This window comes from Neopelma chrysocephalum, unplaced genomic scaffold (assembly GCF_003984885.1).
Source record: "Neopelma chrysocephalum unplaced genomic scaffold, ASM398488v2 Primary Assembly neopelma1_147, whole genome shotgun sequence".
NCBI lineage: Eukaryota > Metazoa > Chordata > Aves > Passeriformes > Pipridae > Neopelma > Neopelma chrysocephalum.
Genome location: NW_020897809.1, coordinates 2,621,474 through 2,637,040, shown reverse-complemented (window position 1 = coordinate 2,637,040; position 15,567 = coordinate 2,621,474). Strand labels below are relative to the sequence as shown.

Here is a 15,567-nt window from a genome sequence, read left to right as displayed (position 1 = left end):
CAGTGGTTGGGTCAAGCTGCGGTGTCGTTACAATGACAGAGCGAGACGTGCTGCGCAGGGAAAAGTGAGCTGGGCTCTGCTCCGTGGTGACTCCCCCACTCCAGCGGGTCTTGCAGGAGTGGTTCTGACTTGCCTGCCCCATGGAAGGGACGTCATGTCACAGTGAGTGACTTCCATAATAGCTACTGGTGTTGGCTGTCTTGGCAGAGTGGCCAAAGACTGCAGGCACCACAGGGAATGAGCTCAGGGCTTGCTCTAGAAGAGACCTCTTTAGTTAAGGGTCAGGGCACATGGACAAGCAGCAGTAAAGGGGGACTTTGGGATTATTTGTAGACAGACAGCTGACATCAACCTGCAGGGCTGCTTATTGCAGTGTATTTCAGTGTAATTGAAAATCTGGGGTATTTTTAATGCTTAAAAAAAAACCCCAAAAAAACCTGAAAGAAAGCAGCAGGAAGAGGGTCTGACATAAAAGGTTGAAAGAAATCAAATGAGCAGTTTCCAAGAGTTACATGTCTGGATATTGCTCTGGGTGGAACATGACTTGTTTCCAAGATTAGCTCTCAGTTTATGCCTCAGTAGTGGAGCATCTTTTGGCTCTGGCCAAAGGCTCACCTTAAACTAATACCTTGTCCTTGACTGGAACTAGTAATACGTGCTTAGGGAGAGCACAAGAGAGAAACTGTTTGTAGTGTGATCCTCTGGCATTATCTCTGGCCCATGGTCCCATCTGCTGGCATCAGCATCCTGATATTTCTTTGGTGCACTCTGTTATTGCAGTGGTTCTAGTTTTGGGGTTTGGTTTGGGTTCTTGTTTGGTTTGGTTTGTTTTTTCCTTTTTGTGAGGAAACTGAACCCTTGTGTTATAATCAGCTTTCTGCCCTTCATATCTCTACAGACCTTGGTCACCTCCTGAGCCATGTCTTTTCTGAGCTGAAGCATCTTCCCACACAGAGAAAGGAGCTGTGCAGTATGCAAAATCACTCGTCAGTCCATTCTTCTTCTGCATCCTATCACTTCCAAGAGAAGGTGATGAGACGTTCCTCCCCAGAAATCATGATTTAGGTGCATGACAGGGTCATTTTTTCATGGTGACTTTAAAAAAGGAAGGTTCTACCTTCCTTTTCTCTACCTTTTCAGTACTACTTTGAGATCCTGCCTTCATGACCCATTCCTGAGCCTTGAGCTGGTAATTTTAAAGCACTATCTGTAGCAACCCTGAGAAAAATGACAGGTGACTGTGAGAGCAAAAGGAAGCACAGGGTATGCCCAAAAGGTGGAGAACTGCATGTGCAGCTTTTGATTTTATATTCTCAGAGCATGACCAGTGTCCCTTTGGGGCACATCTGCTTGGTTGGCCTTAGAAGTGGCCTGACTGCAGCAATCAAGGCAAGCAGAGCAAAGCAGTTCCAAATCCTTGGTCATATTTGAGAACTCTCTGAATTACTGGCTGGCTTACGTGGATGCTATGCTAGGAAGGAAGAGGAAGCGTTGTTTTGAGTGGTAGGTTGCCAGTGCCTCAGAATGGCCTTGCAACCTCCTGGGTGTGGAGTCAGCCTTGTATCAGGCACTGGTACTGATAACAGCAGTGTAATCTGGTGCAGGAGTTGTTCTGTGTGCATCCCCTGCTCCTTTTGTGGTTTCGAATTTCCCTAAAACAGTTTTTTCCTAAACTTAAAAACGCCCTTCATTTCATTTTTCTTTCTTTTTGTGGGTGGTATTGTCTCCCTTAGAAAACGAATTTGATAGTGAAATACCACGTTCCCATTTCTCAATTATTCCTCTCTGTGCCTGGAGACCTCTGTTCCCTTCTGTGTATTTTTTGATATAAAGTTCTTGTACAACACATGTTACATAGGCATGTGCTGTCTATTGACTATACAGCTTCTTCTTAACTGAGGTGTTCATTTACCTGAATTTATACCTGTTCTTTAAAGATGAAATAAGTCCACTTCTTGAGGGTTTGACTTCATCTATTCAGACCAACCCTGCTGGTCAGAGCACTCTATCCATTTTTATTCAATAACAGAGTTAAGCTGGTCACTCTGAACTGTCCTCCCCAGGAAGCAGCCTCTGACATGGCAAGTAACACACCATGTGGGTGTCACATATAGGTCTATCATTTGGATTTACATCTCTCTTCTCTAGGGAGGGGAGCTATTCTTTGTCAGAAAATAAAAATGCATTGATTTAGATATCGAGGCAATATCTGTAGAATGAAAATTATTGAAAACTTAAAGTGGACTTAGAGAGATGGCAGTAATACCCCCCTGGGCTGTATGCAAGAGGAGCTGTTGCATTTGGGGAAGAAGTGCTGAGGTATTTAGATGACTGTTCTGTTTTGCTTCGTCACAGAAGGAGGGATGGTGTAAAGGACAAGGTGGGGGGCAGAACAGCTTTTATGTTTGGGCATGGGCAGGGAGAAATAACATGCTGTACATATTGCAGCTGACACAGCAGAGACCCATTTGGCTTGGAATATAGGGCAATAAATGCAGTCAGGTGATTCAGGGGTGTTGTGCATAAGTCTGCCAGGTAGTTAGGGGAGAGCGGATCAGGAAATAATTATGGCTGATAAGAGGAGCTCGTAAGGAGGCCAGCACCTTCTGTGACCATGAAAGGGGTTAATGATTAACTGTTATGGAAAAGCTAGAAGCACATTCTCCCCCTCCTTCGAAGTCACACCCGACTGCTCTCCTGCATCATTAACTTGAGCACTGCAAAGCTGAACACAGAGCGCTGAGAGGGAACCAGCTTTAATTCAGGGCAGCCTCTAGGACGTGAATGGGGAAGCTGGCTGATTCTGAGAAGGGCACTGTTGGCAAGGTGCTGTGTCTGCCCAGGTGCCTGGATCTCCTGGAGTTAACTCCTGGGGAAATCCATACAGCTCCTGGGGAAACTGGGGGAGATTGCTGTCCCCTATATATTGCAAATGAACCCCCGCCCTGGCAATGGGCTCATGTGGGTGGATGACAGAAAGTTGTGTGGCTTGAAAATGGATTTGGGGAAAAGATGCAAGAGGGAGGAGAAGGGAAACATCCTGTACTTGGAGTAGATTCAGCAGTGTGTGACTCAGGTGCTTCAGGACAGGTACACTGACACACACAGAGTGCAGCTTCCCAGGACCTGATCTGGGCACTGGTTTTGAACATCTCTTTTCTTCTATTTCCATATGCAATGATGAAAATGGCAGATGTCAATAGAAGCAGCTCTTGCCACTGCAATGTTGAATGGACAGCCTGTAGATATTTACCTTTCATTTCACAGAATGTTCTTCCCCCTCTCTGCTCATCCTGCTCAGCATTTACCGCACAGTACAGCCCTAAGGTGTTGCCTTGCTCGTACTGTGTGCTCTGTATATTCCTAGGGTTGGCCAAGGGGGAGCAAGGATCCTCTGGTTTGGATCAGCCTTTGCACCAGAGAAAAACACCATCTTCTGTGTGATGGGTGTTCCTTCTGTCCACAGCTCTGCCTGGAACACTGAGGGCAGAGCCGCGCTCGATGCTTGGCAGGCACCAAACTACAGTCTTGAGATTCACTCCGTGTAGGAAACTGGCCCTGAATGTTAAGACACTGGTGGTGTTAAATATAGACAGTGGGAATGGTGCCAGAGTCATAATTCAGATCTGAAATAGACTTTCCTTTGCAACCTTTCTGTACAGCTGTTAGAGTGTTTGCTAATGATTGTACTTGATTAATGCTATCTAATTAATTTTTATTAATTAGGTCATGTTTAGTGACTAGTGTCTTGGTTTCAGCTGGGATAGAGTTAATTTTCTTCCTAGCAGCTGGCACAGTGCTGTGTTTTGGATTTAGAATGAGAATAATGTTGATAACAAGAAAGATGGAGAGGTAATTTTTGCAAGAGCATGTAGTGGCAGGACCAGGGGGAACGACTTTAAACTAACAGAGGGCAGGGTTAGATTAGACATGAGGAAAAACATTCTTTTCTGTGAGAGTGGTGAAGCACTGCCACAGATTGTCCAGAGAAGTTGTGGATGTCCCATCCCTGGAAGTGTTCAAGACCAAGTTGGATGGAGCTCTGAGCAACGTGGTCCACTGAAAAGGGTCCCTGCCCACGGCAGGGAGGTTGGTACTAAGTGATCTTTTAGGTTTCTTCCAACCCAAACCATTCTGTGATTCTATGATATGTTTCAGTTGTTGCTGCGCAGGGCTTGCACAGAGTCAGGGAATTTTCAGCTCTTCACCCCACCTGTGAGGAGGTTTGGGGGCACAGGAAGCTGGGAGGGGTCACAGCCAGGACAGCTGATCCCAACTGGCCCAAGGGATATTCCAGACCATGTGGCACCACGCTCAGTGTGTGCACTGTGGGAAAGCTGGGCTGGGGTCGCTGCTCAGGAACTGGCTGGGCATTGGGAAGTGGGTGGTGAGCAGTTGCTTTGTATATTCAATTTTATTTTTAATTACTCTTATCCCTTCCATTTCTGTGCTATTAAAATGTCTTTATCTCTACTCATCAATTTTACTTTATTTTCCCTAATTCTCTCCCCCATCCCACTGTGGGGGGAGCGAGCAAGCGGCTGTGTTGTGTTCAGCTACCTGCCAGTTTAAACCACAACAGGCCCAGCTACAACCCTCTGCACAGTCCACCTGCAATTAGCACCAATTTTCCTTGCTCACATTTGCCCCTGGCAAGACAAGGTGCTGCCAACCCCATGGACCCACCGTGCCGAGCCCACATGGCATGTGAAAGTGTGTTGTCAGGCCAGGGGCAGTGGGGGCAAATCCATGGACTGTTGTGGGGACTGTTGTTGCTGTATGTGTTGGATAATCTTGGCCAAGATCCAGACTCCATCATCATTTCTGAGAAAATTACGTCATTAATGCATCGTTGTAATCGATAGGCCATGGCCCTGATTCAGCAAGACACTTAAGTGCACGGCCAGTATCCATCACACAGTCTGGGACCTGGATGCGTTGCTTTATTTTTTTAAGAACCTGCTTTCGCATTTAAAATTGCATTTGTGCTAAACTGAGGCTTTTGTGCCCACAAGGAGCGTCAGCCATGTCCCAGCCAGAGGTGCCGTGTGCTCACAGTACAAATAGGGCCTCAAAGCTGGGAGATGCCACCATGGGGAGAACAAAAAGCTGAGAAAAGCCCAGAAAAGGGAGAGTCTGTTACCAAACGGTGCTTTTGGCCTCTTATGGCCCTCCTTACCCACACAGAAGGCTGATGCAGAGATCACAGATTTTGGAGTGGAAGGTGTGAACTTGGCTAAATTACATTTGGCTGTCCTTAGTGCTGGCTGAGCACTCAGTGTCCAGGAGACAAAGGGAGAGACATAACCTGCTTAAATGGGGGAAAAAGTGATTGGGGATTTCTTACAATGAATACTGGAGGGAAGTAGGAGCTTGGACTTATTTTCAATGCACAGCTTAAATGAATCCTTCCAAGGACTTTTTTTTTTCCTTAACATTTTTATTTTTAAAAAATTCTGTCATTTTGAAAATGTTTCTTTTGGTCTGTTTTTGTTTTGGTTTTTTTTTTTTTTTTTTTTTTAAAGGATGATTTAGGAACAGTTGTGAAGCAATTGTTCATTAGACTTATAACTAGGTTTCATTTATTTTTAATTCTCTTCAGCTTTTCATCAGTTTAGTACTTATCCTCACGTTTCACTAATTGTTATTTATCCCACTCAATTATGTGTCTTAAAAACATCCATTTCCCCTCACAAATCTCCTGTAATGACCTCTAGAAAACTGAAATGAAGGCAGAGAGTTTCAAACTACCTTGAGAACAGTTTCCAATGACCACCTTAGCCTGAGCGATAGTGAGCAGCAGGAGAAGTGGGATCCTGTAACCTCTTAGGTGCTTTGGATAAATTACCTCTAAACAGTAAAGCCCAATTACATAAGTGCTTTAGCAGAACCTCACTTTAAAGCACACAGGCAGTGTTGTCCCTACTGGATAAACCGTATGCTGGGGGTTCAGTCGTTACCATCAGGTAGGGAATGGCTGGATCTATTCACCTCCTGGGAAGCTTTGCTGCAGGCATGTAGCAAGGAGGAGGAGTCATGAGTTTCAGGTGTTGATCTAGTGCCACCTGGATTTATATATGTGGACTTGGAGGGAAGTGGTGTGATTTAGGCACCCATCAGAGTACTCAGCAATGGTTTGGGGTTTGTTTATAATTGCTGGAACTTGGAGATTTTAAGCAGCTTCCTTTCTGCTCCCAGCTATGACCATCCACAGCAGGAGCTGGAGACAGAGCAGCTGTGGAACAGCTTTCACAGGGCTTGTCTTGAGCTGGACCACTTTATGGTCCTGATCTTATCCTGGACTGGACTCATATGGGGAACTACTTTCTGCTACCATGGCTCAAGGAAGAATGACTTGCTTAGCACCAAACCCTCCTTCCTTTCCCAAGAAACCCTTTTGTCCAGTGGCACTGACTGTTGTAAGGGTTAATGTGCCTAAGAGACCTAACACAGAGCTTGTGGCCCCTTGGGTTTCACTGAGCCTGAGGGTCTCTCTTCAGCGTGTGTAAAACGAAATTGAAACCCGAAAAGCCATCCTGTCCCAGGGCTGGCTGTTCTTGTAGCACCCTTTTTTTTTTCCCACCACAGCACCCTCAGAGCTGGCACAGCTGGAGCAATCTCAGTTCCTCTCTTGTGGGAAGGCTCTAAGGTGGTTTTGCAGTCGACAAGTATTTCTCTGGAGGAACTATACATGGTCATTTTGCCCTTAGCTGGAGCTGGTGGCTGAAGTGAAAAACCAAGTGATTCAGAGTTTGAAGAGTGATTCAGAGTCAGGCTCTGGGAGAAACTTCCCTAATTCTGCATTCAGCTAAATGCAGGGGCAATGCTCTGGCTCAAGATTCAAGTTAGCACTTCTATCTTGTTGGTTCTTATCTGGAAGTGGTGTGATGTATCCTGAGATAAAAGGTTTAGTTTAAATGTATACAAATCTGCTGATGTCCCAGTACCTTGCCTTCTATATGCCATCACCCTGTGATTTCAGTGGCCTTGGGGCCAAGCACCTAGTGATGGTGGGCAAGGGGTTTTACACTAAAGTGTAAAATATGCTTTAGTTGATGATAGGATTTAGTAGCTGAAATCATTCCCCTGCTGTTTTGTTTTTTTAGCCAGACATCCCTGTTGAAGCACCAAAGTGTTAGAGGAAAGTGACCCTCTGTGAGCTCTGGGGTGTTAGGTCACCAGGATGAAGTTTGGACAATATTGTAAGAAACAAATGTGAAGGGCCCAGAGCCTCGTGTCACAGTTGGAGATGGCTTGTATGGACCTTGCTGAGAGCTGTTTGATGCTGTGTGCTGGAGCACAGCTGTGTCATATCTGGCACCAGCTGTTGGGCAGCTGTAAACTCAAAGCTAGAAAAGCACCATAGAGCCAGGAAGGCTTTTTCAGCTCTCTAAGAATTCCCTCCTTCACACTGTGGAAGCACAAGCCAAGACCAGCCAGGAGGGACTAGTTCTGTAGTAAAGAGGAAGTGTTTTTTCTTTGAGCCTGATAGCCTTCACATTGCTGGAATTTGCCTTAAAAATGGGGGAAAAGAGGTTTTCCCTAAATTAATATTTCCCCAGACTTGATTCTACATGCCTACAGTTCAGAATGATCTGTTTGTTTTTATTTGGTGGAGAAGTTAGGAGAGCCTGGCATGGCTGGACATGAAGTCATGCATTCATGGTGTTTATGAATTCTTCTGTGAATGTATGGAAAACATGTATCATTGTTTCAAATTCCAGTGCTGGAAATAGTGCAAATAAATGACTGTGAGTCAGAAGAAGGTGAATCACTGTAAGGTAGCTCTACTGTCAATGATTTAAGAGCACACATATGATATGGGTGATAATTTGGCTAATTAGAGCAGACCTTTGAGCATTGAAATCCAGAGTTTTCAAAGGGGCCTAGCAAAATTAGGTGCCTAAGTCCTTCTGCTATCAGTGGGATGTGGATATGTACTTCCTTTAAATGCTCAGCTTAGCAGAACACCTAAAGAGTTTTATTTAGATGTTTAAATGAGAGCAGTGTTTCCCCTGAGTGCTTGGGCGGCATGTTCCTAGCAAGCAAGAGGCACAGATTGGCTCTAGACAGAGACCTACAGCCTGAGCCAGCCCCACTTCAATCTCTGTTCATGCTGGAGCCCAGCAAAAGGACTTAAGATGCTCAGTGGAGAGTATGAGTGGGAAGAGCCCTCTGGCCCTGGGAGCACCATGCCTGCAATGTCATCTAACCGTGGCAGCTCTGTCCTATAATCCTGGCCAACACTGCCAGGAGGGGACATCTATATGTGTGAGCAATGGCACTGTCCAGAGTAAAATGTGAGAGGGCAGGCAGATAATCCCATGGGAGAGGTCAGACTGGGTTAGGATGGTTTGTTTGCTGATGTGCAAAGTGACTCTTGTTTATCCAGCTGTAAAGCTGCATGTTTCTCAAAGGGGAAGGGTTTGCCCAGGCCCTGATGCTTCCAGCAGAAGGTGCTACTGTGTCCCTGACTGCAGAACCACTGGAAGTTTTTGCAGCCTGCTGATTTGCTCCCCGCCTCCACTTCTATCCTACCACAGGCAGAGTGCATGGATAGGTGTTGTGGATGTCAGCCAGGCAAGAGTTAAATGCAGTTGTGGAGCAGATGGCTTACCTTTGAAAGCACAGTGGGAGACATGTACCTCTGATCTTGTATAGGACCCTGTTTTCTTGCTGGCAGCACAGCCTGCTCCAATTAGAACACAAGGGCTGAAACAAGGCCTGGAGTCTGTCTATCCCCTGCTGTGGTGGTGGCACTGTCACTGCTTTTGTGGTAAGTAGGGCAATTCCAGTGCCAGTCACCTCTCTGAATGCAGCCTTGCGAAGACATGTGCAAAGTCATTGATTCTTCTTTAGCCCCAGCGTGTTTTCCCTTTGTGAGATCATGGAGCTGGCAGGACAGCCCTGCCTGCAGAGGATTTGCTTCCACTTGGGCTTCAGCCAGGCAAGACAGGAATCTTAAGTGCTTGCTGCTTTATGGCTCGTCTAGAGCAGCAAAGCTTGGTGCTTTCTTCTCCAGTTCACCCTCTCAGCACAGGGTGGCCCAGGGGAATTTTTGGCTTTTTTTCGCTGTTAAGTGGGTTTACCCAGGGCAGGCAAAGGAAGAACAGAAGCTTCTTCATCACATGGGTATGATGGTCATGTCTTGAAGGTCTGGCAAAGGCACAAGGCAGCACAGACACACAAACACCAGAGACAGGAGCATTACCTGGGGTGCTGCACTGTCTGCCACCAAAGTGTCTTCATGTGGTGGGTCAGGAATCAAGGTGAAGGGGCTGAAGTGATGTAAGGCCAGAGTGGAAGTGAGCAACAGGCTTGGGAACTGGGTCAAGTTCCCAAATGGCAAGGCTCTCCAGCGTTGCAGGCTCTTCCCATGCTGCTTCTGTTCTCAGGAGATTTTCAGGCTGGTAGTAATGTCTCTGCAGGTAACAGGCCTTGATGAGGCCCTCTGATAGACTTGCTAAGGCCATGCCTTGAAGGCACATACAAATGTAACCTCCTCTGGCGATGGACTGTCTATCAGGGAGTTGTACTGTGGGAGAACTGACTCCAAAGGCTGCTGGAGGGGTGCCAGGAGCTTGCTGTTGAGAAGAAATCCCTGCCTGACCTGAAATTCCCACTCAGGAATCAGTTGCTACCCTAGTGAGTAGGCAGGACCCTACTGAGGTCCTGTGCTGTGTTACACAGAAAGTTGTCCAAAGCATCTTCCAAAACCAAGACTTCTAGTTGCTGTCAGGGAATGAAGCCCAGGCTGCCCCAGTCTCCCCGGCTCTGCTTGTTTCCCAGTTGAGACACCTATGCCCAGGTATGCCATCAAATTCCTGCATGGCTTATGGTTCCCAGTTTGGGAATTCAGCGAGTGGAATGGACCAAGCAGCTTATTTGAAATCCCTACTCACCACTCTGTAATTAAGAACAAGAGAGAGATTTGCTGTTAATTAGCTTTCATTGACCCACTTCTGACCCTCCAAATGCCGTTGTGGTGCACTAGGTCTCTGAGAAGACATGTCATCCTCCTCTCTGGGGAGAGATTAATCTTCATTACTGTTTTGCATTAGCCTGGCTCTCTTCATTAGCTTCTCATTAATGTTCTGGCAGATTGGTGCTGTCAACTGAGGAAGGAACATTCATATAGAACATTGTTGGGAAATACACTATTTTCCTATGGTACAGGAATGGCCCAGGGCACTGTTGCCCAGCCACTGTGGCAAGGCCCTGGCCATTGCAGATGGACTGGTAGCAGCAAATGATGGTCATGGATAGCATGGCATGTGGAGCAGCAACAGGTCATGTTAAACCATGTTGGATTTGTTCCTCTGCTCACCTAGACTGGCATCCCCCTTGATTGTCTCATCTGCATCTTGCTTCAAGTCACCAGGGTTTCTGGGTCCTCTTTTGTTTGAGTTCACATCATAGAACAGCCCCTACCTATCTCCATGGGAGGCTGCAGCACTGACACTGGGGACTAAATGAGGTACGAGCCCAGGTTTCCTATTAATCAGGACACAGCCCTATGGCTTTTCACCTGGGATGAGAAGGGAGGGATCCAGTGAGAGTTCCCTCACAGAAATTTGACCAAACTAAGGAGCAAGTGGAGACCCTCCAGCGTTAAACATAAATTCCAACTGATGTTTACCAGAAGAAAGGTCTGCACCAAGAATTCACATTGTTCTGCTGTTCTGTGGCCTCCCTGTGGTGTCTAAACTGGGAGAGGGGCTTTAGTTTCCCTTTACCACATTCACATGGGGTTGCAGAGGTTTGCTTGGCTGTTATTTGTGTTGTGGTCCTGCTATGAGGACAACACAGCTAACAAGGAATAACGGGATGGTGTTTGTTGTGAGTCCCAGCCACAGGTCACCCCTAAAGGAGTGACCCTCACAGCTCGTTCTGTGAGGGAGAAAATGAATCCTTTCTAGTGGCTTGCCAGGAATTGGTGAATGAGTCAATGGACAAGTCAAGAGCCCATCTCTCCTGGCTCCCAGGGCTGGCTGGCTTACTCAGCTCTGGACTTTGGAGAGCAGAGCACATTGCTGGTGTCACCTGGAAGTGCTGTGACTGACGTAAAAGTGCAGCTTGCTGTTCTCTCACAGCTACTTCAAAATCCCACGAATCATTATCTAGAAGTGATTAATTTCTGTACAAGTGCTGCAAGTGAGATATGTATCAGGGTTACAGCAGTCTGTTGCAACATTACGTTGAGTTTCATTGAAAACCTGAGGTCCTGGATCAAGAGGTTGTTTCTTTTCAACACCATACCTGGTTGCTGAAAGAAGCTGCTAAATGCAGTCCTTGAAGGTTGCAAAATTTGAAGGGAAATCGTGAAAGGAAAAACATACATTAAGAAAAGAAATCAACCATTGTTTTTAGATTTCTTGCATTCTTTTTAAATTGTGGGGCCCAGAACTGCACACAATAAGACATCTGACTCACCCAATGGCCTTGGGATGTGGTGGCCCTGTCCCTTAGTTTAGACCAGAAAAGAACAACCCCTTGCTTTTCACGGGGTCACCTGTGTTACCCTGGGCTGTGGCACTGGGCATGGACAAATGCCTGGGATTGGGGCCTTTTATTCTGGGCAGCACCCCAGGCTAGGTACTCAAACACAGGGCCATTTCCATTCAGGGACCAGAATGAAGTTAAGCTGTAGGATGCCCATGGATCTTGTTAATGGGCTGGGGAAGATGAGAGTCCTCAAAATGCAGGCAATCCCTTCCCAAAGTGCTTGTTATCTTGAAGAGTGTGACATCTCAACACCAATCAGACTGGGATGATGTGAGGAAGCTGGGAAGGAATTGGATGTGATGCTTTAAATGTGTCTCAGTGTCACTGGTGATAATTTGTTTCTGGTGGAACAAGAGCCTGGAAAGCCAGGAAGAAGCAGGTTGTGAGAGAAATGTAGGAACTGTTGGGTCAGCTGGCCTGAGGAAGCTCAAAAATACAAGTGCCTTTGTAAACATGGGACATGTTGCCTGTGAGGGGGACCTGGATAAAATCCTATCAGTTTAAAGCAATTTCCTCCTTTCTTCACCTACCTGGAGTGCCCCGGGGCTTTGCACTTGCTTTGTAAGGTAGTTGTTGGTGCAGGTACTTGGGACTTTTCAGGGTGTGCAAACACAATCTTCAGATCTGTTGCTTGGATTCAAAGTTTCGATGTTTGGACACATCAGGTATGTGGTATGTTCCTAATCTCCGAGTGGATGAGGGTAGTTCTGATGATCAGGTTGGAGAGGCAAATACTCACCACTACATATTTCAATGTTCCTTTGAACAAAGGGCTAAAAAATGTGATCTATTGTCTCAGCAAACATTCCTGTCAGGGAACATATTTGCTAGATTGTTGGCGAAAGCAAGATCTAAAGGGATGTGAACTCACTCTGGGCTAATTTTGTTTACACATTTCAGATACACGATTGCAAATAATTTTGCCTTCTGCTCCCTGTGCCCCAGTGTGCACTAACCAGGGGAAAGAGTTTCCTACCAGACTCAAACAAAACTTAACCTCTGTCTTAGCACGAGCTGAAGAATTGGGCTCATTCAAACTGGGGTTGGGAAGACAGGGCCTTGTGCCTATGGAAAATGGGGCTTTTCCAGTGGTAGCATGATGTTCAGGACTCTTAATGGCATTTTGAAATACTGCTGCAGCTCCCAGTGCAAGTTCTGGGGGATCCTTTGGTCAGCTGCAGTTTCCATAGTGCTGCACTGGTTCAGCCCTTCCCTGAGGATGGAGGCTGTGTTTGACAGATATCCAGCAGTGTGGTTCTATGGTGATGTCACAGAGAGAGAGAGAGAGAGAGAGAGAGATAATGGAAAGTAAGACAGGCAAGCCACAATTTCCAAGAAATACTGTGGTCATCTTGTCATATGCAAATAGTTTTTGGAGGGCAAAACTGCAATTTTTTATTTTTTTCATAAAACAGCATAGTGAAAACTACCCCAACTGTACTTTTCCTGTTCAAGCCTTCTGCAATGGAAAACTCATGATCACACCTACCTATTAATAGCACTGTGTTAATTACTGTAGCATCCTAAGCCACTGATCATCAAACATGGCCAGTTTTGGTCATTTCAAGTATTTTCCCATTAAAAGGGAACCTTCATCCTAATTAAGTAACAGTTGCAACATTTAAAGAAAAAATCCCTCAGTGAGATGAAATGCACAGCTGGAAAGGATAGAAATAGCACTGGCAGAGGAAAGTCTGGAATAAGGACTTGTGAGGTGGGGGGTGCTGAGATCCAGCATGTGGTTGTGGAAGGAGGAGAACTGCTACATCTCCCAGCTAAAAATAACATAAAGGTAGAGTATGTCAGAAATGTCTAGACAAGGTGGAAAACTTATTACAAGTATTGGGGAGGGGAAAAAGAAAAGGAGAAGAAAAGAGAAACAAAGAAGCCAGTAGATTGCATGATTATATGCTGCCTAAGGGAGACAGGTTGAGATTATATAATTCTCCAGGGAAACTCTACACGAAACAATTATATGTTCAATTGGGTGCACTATGTTAGGGGTTTTAAATTGAAAGAAAAAAAAAGAGGTTGAATGCTCAAAAAAGTGTGGAGGAGGGTAGTGAAGTGCTGAGCTGAAAATCTTTTTTTAAATCTTTATATGTGCTGCATAGTGGGGGAGAAAGAGACAGCAGAGAAAAGGATGCATTTGACACACGTCAGAGATATCAACAGCTCCAGTGACAATTTTAAGGAAATTAAATGGAAACTAAAGGGAAGCATTTTAGAGCAGAAGTCCCAAAAGCACTTAAAAATATCGAACATCAGAAAAGCTCAGTGTCTGCCAGCAGTGGGGGATCAGCTCCTCCGATGACCGACATGAGATGCTCAGTGGGCCAGGCCTGTGTCAGCCCCGAGGCACCAGGACTCAACCTGGTGCACATCGAAAGCTGGGCCAGAGCACAGGAGAACCTCCAGGGCAGACAGTTCCTTCCAGCAGGCAAAAGCTCTGAAATCCCAGCATCTTAGAGTGAAAAGGGAAACAAGTGGGACACCTTGACATCTTAATTTCAGTTTCTGATGGTCTTGTAAGGCCATGTAATACAGTGTTGGGTGTGCCCAGTGGTCTTCCACTAAAATTCAGCTGTCACTGAGCTATCATCCCTTAACCACAGCACCATGGAGCTTCTGTTTGCTCAGGGCATTTCAGTCTCTGCCCATCCCGTGGGTTTCATCCCTCTCAGTTCTGCCACACCAGTGACACAAACAGGCTTAATATCACCCCACTGTTACTTTCTTTGGAATCCCACTGTGTATGTGGTCCAGGAAATCAGGCAGCCTGTGTAGCCTGACACAGAGAGGACCCACAGAGATGCACACCAGCATCTAAGCAGGAGAACAATGAGTGTGTTCTGTAAGGAAGTGAGAGGGAAAGACACTAGAGTGTTTTCATTTCCTCAGAAACACATCCCAAAAAAAACCCACACAAGAGGGTGAGTCATCCATAGAGGATATTGGCCTCTCTGAGTTGCAGCTGCTAGTCTTTAATTATATAATTTTAATTTGCCAATAAAATAAAAGAAAGAAGTAACGACTGGATAGGATGCATATCACTGTCTCTCTGTAGGATTCTCCCTTTCCCAACATGAATCCACGAGATTGGCCGTTGGATCTGAGGTCTTTAAAGTAAGAGCTGGTCATGAACAAGGTGAAGTTTTTGCAAACACATCTGCAGGCTTCAGGTACAGGGGCTGCAGCTGGGAAGCTGCGGAGGAAGGACTTGGGGGGCTGTTGGACACCAAGCTGTCCATGAGCCAGCCATGTGCCCTCATGGCAAAGAAGGCAACTGATATCCTGGGCTGCACTAGGCAGAGTATTGCCAGCATGGAGGAGGTGATCCTTCCCCTCCACTCAGCACTGATGCTGGACTCACAGTGTAAAAGAGATCTGGACATACTGGAATGAGTTAAGGATAAGGCCAAGGTTAAGAGTCGGAATATTTATTGTGTGAGGAGAGTGTGAGAGAGTTGGGATTGTGTGGTCTGGCAAGGAAAGCTCAGAGGGAGATCCTGTCAATGGACACAAACTGAAATGCAGGAATTGTATTTAAACATGAGAAAAAGTTCACTGTGAGGGTGGTCAAATATGGAAACAGGATGTCCAGAGAAGTAGTAGAACCTCTGCCCTTGGAGATACAACTTGACTGGATGTGATCCTGAGCAACCTGCCCTCTGTGACCCTGCTCTGAGCAGGAGGTTTGGGCTGATCTACAGAATACCCTTCCAACTTCAGCGATTCTGGGATTTTATTCCTGGTTGTTACCACTAACTGAATTATCCAGCTGTCAATGAGTTGAGATGATCCAGTAAAGAACTGAGTGACTCTGTGTTTAGCATGAAGCTTCCACTGGGCTGATGTGGATTAGCTGAGTCAGACCACCAGTCTGTCAACTGGATAAACATTCCTTTTCCATTTCTGCCAAGGTCCTCCCTTTGGCACATACTGAGCCGTAGAAAGTCAAATGCTGTAGTGTACAACAAACCCAGAGAGAGTTTATGATCTCCAAGTCTAGGAACTGTTTTAGTTAGATGAATAACAAATGGAAGAGCAAGGCTGTAGCAA

The 15,567-nt window shown here is 46.0% G+C and overlaps 1 long non-coding RNA gene across 1 annotated transcript; it reads left to right on the top strand.

Moving 5' to 3' along the window:
- Positions 1-208: 208 nt before the first annotated feature.
- Positions 209-5,736, top strand: LOC113975869. Its single transcript, XR_003536957.1, has 3 exons — positions 209-280; positions 2,030-2,097; positions 5,718-5,736. It is a non-coding gene; the product is annotated as an uncharacterized LOC113975869 (long non-coding RNA).
- Positions 5,737-15,567: the final 9,831 nt, after the last annotated feature.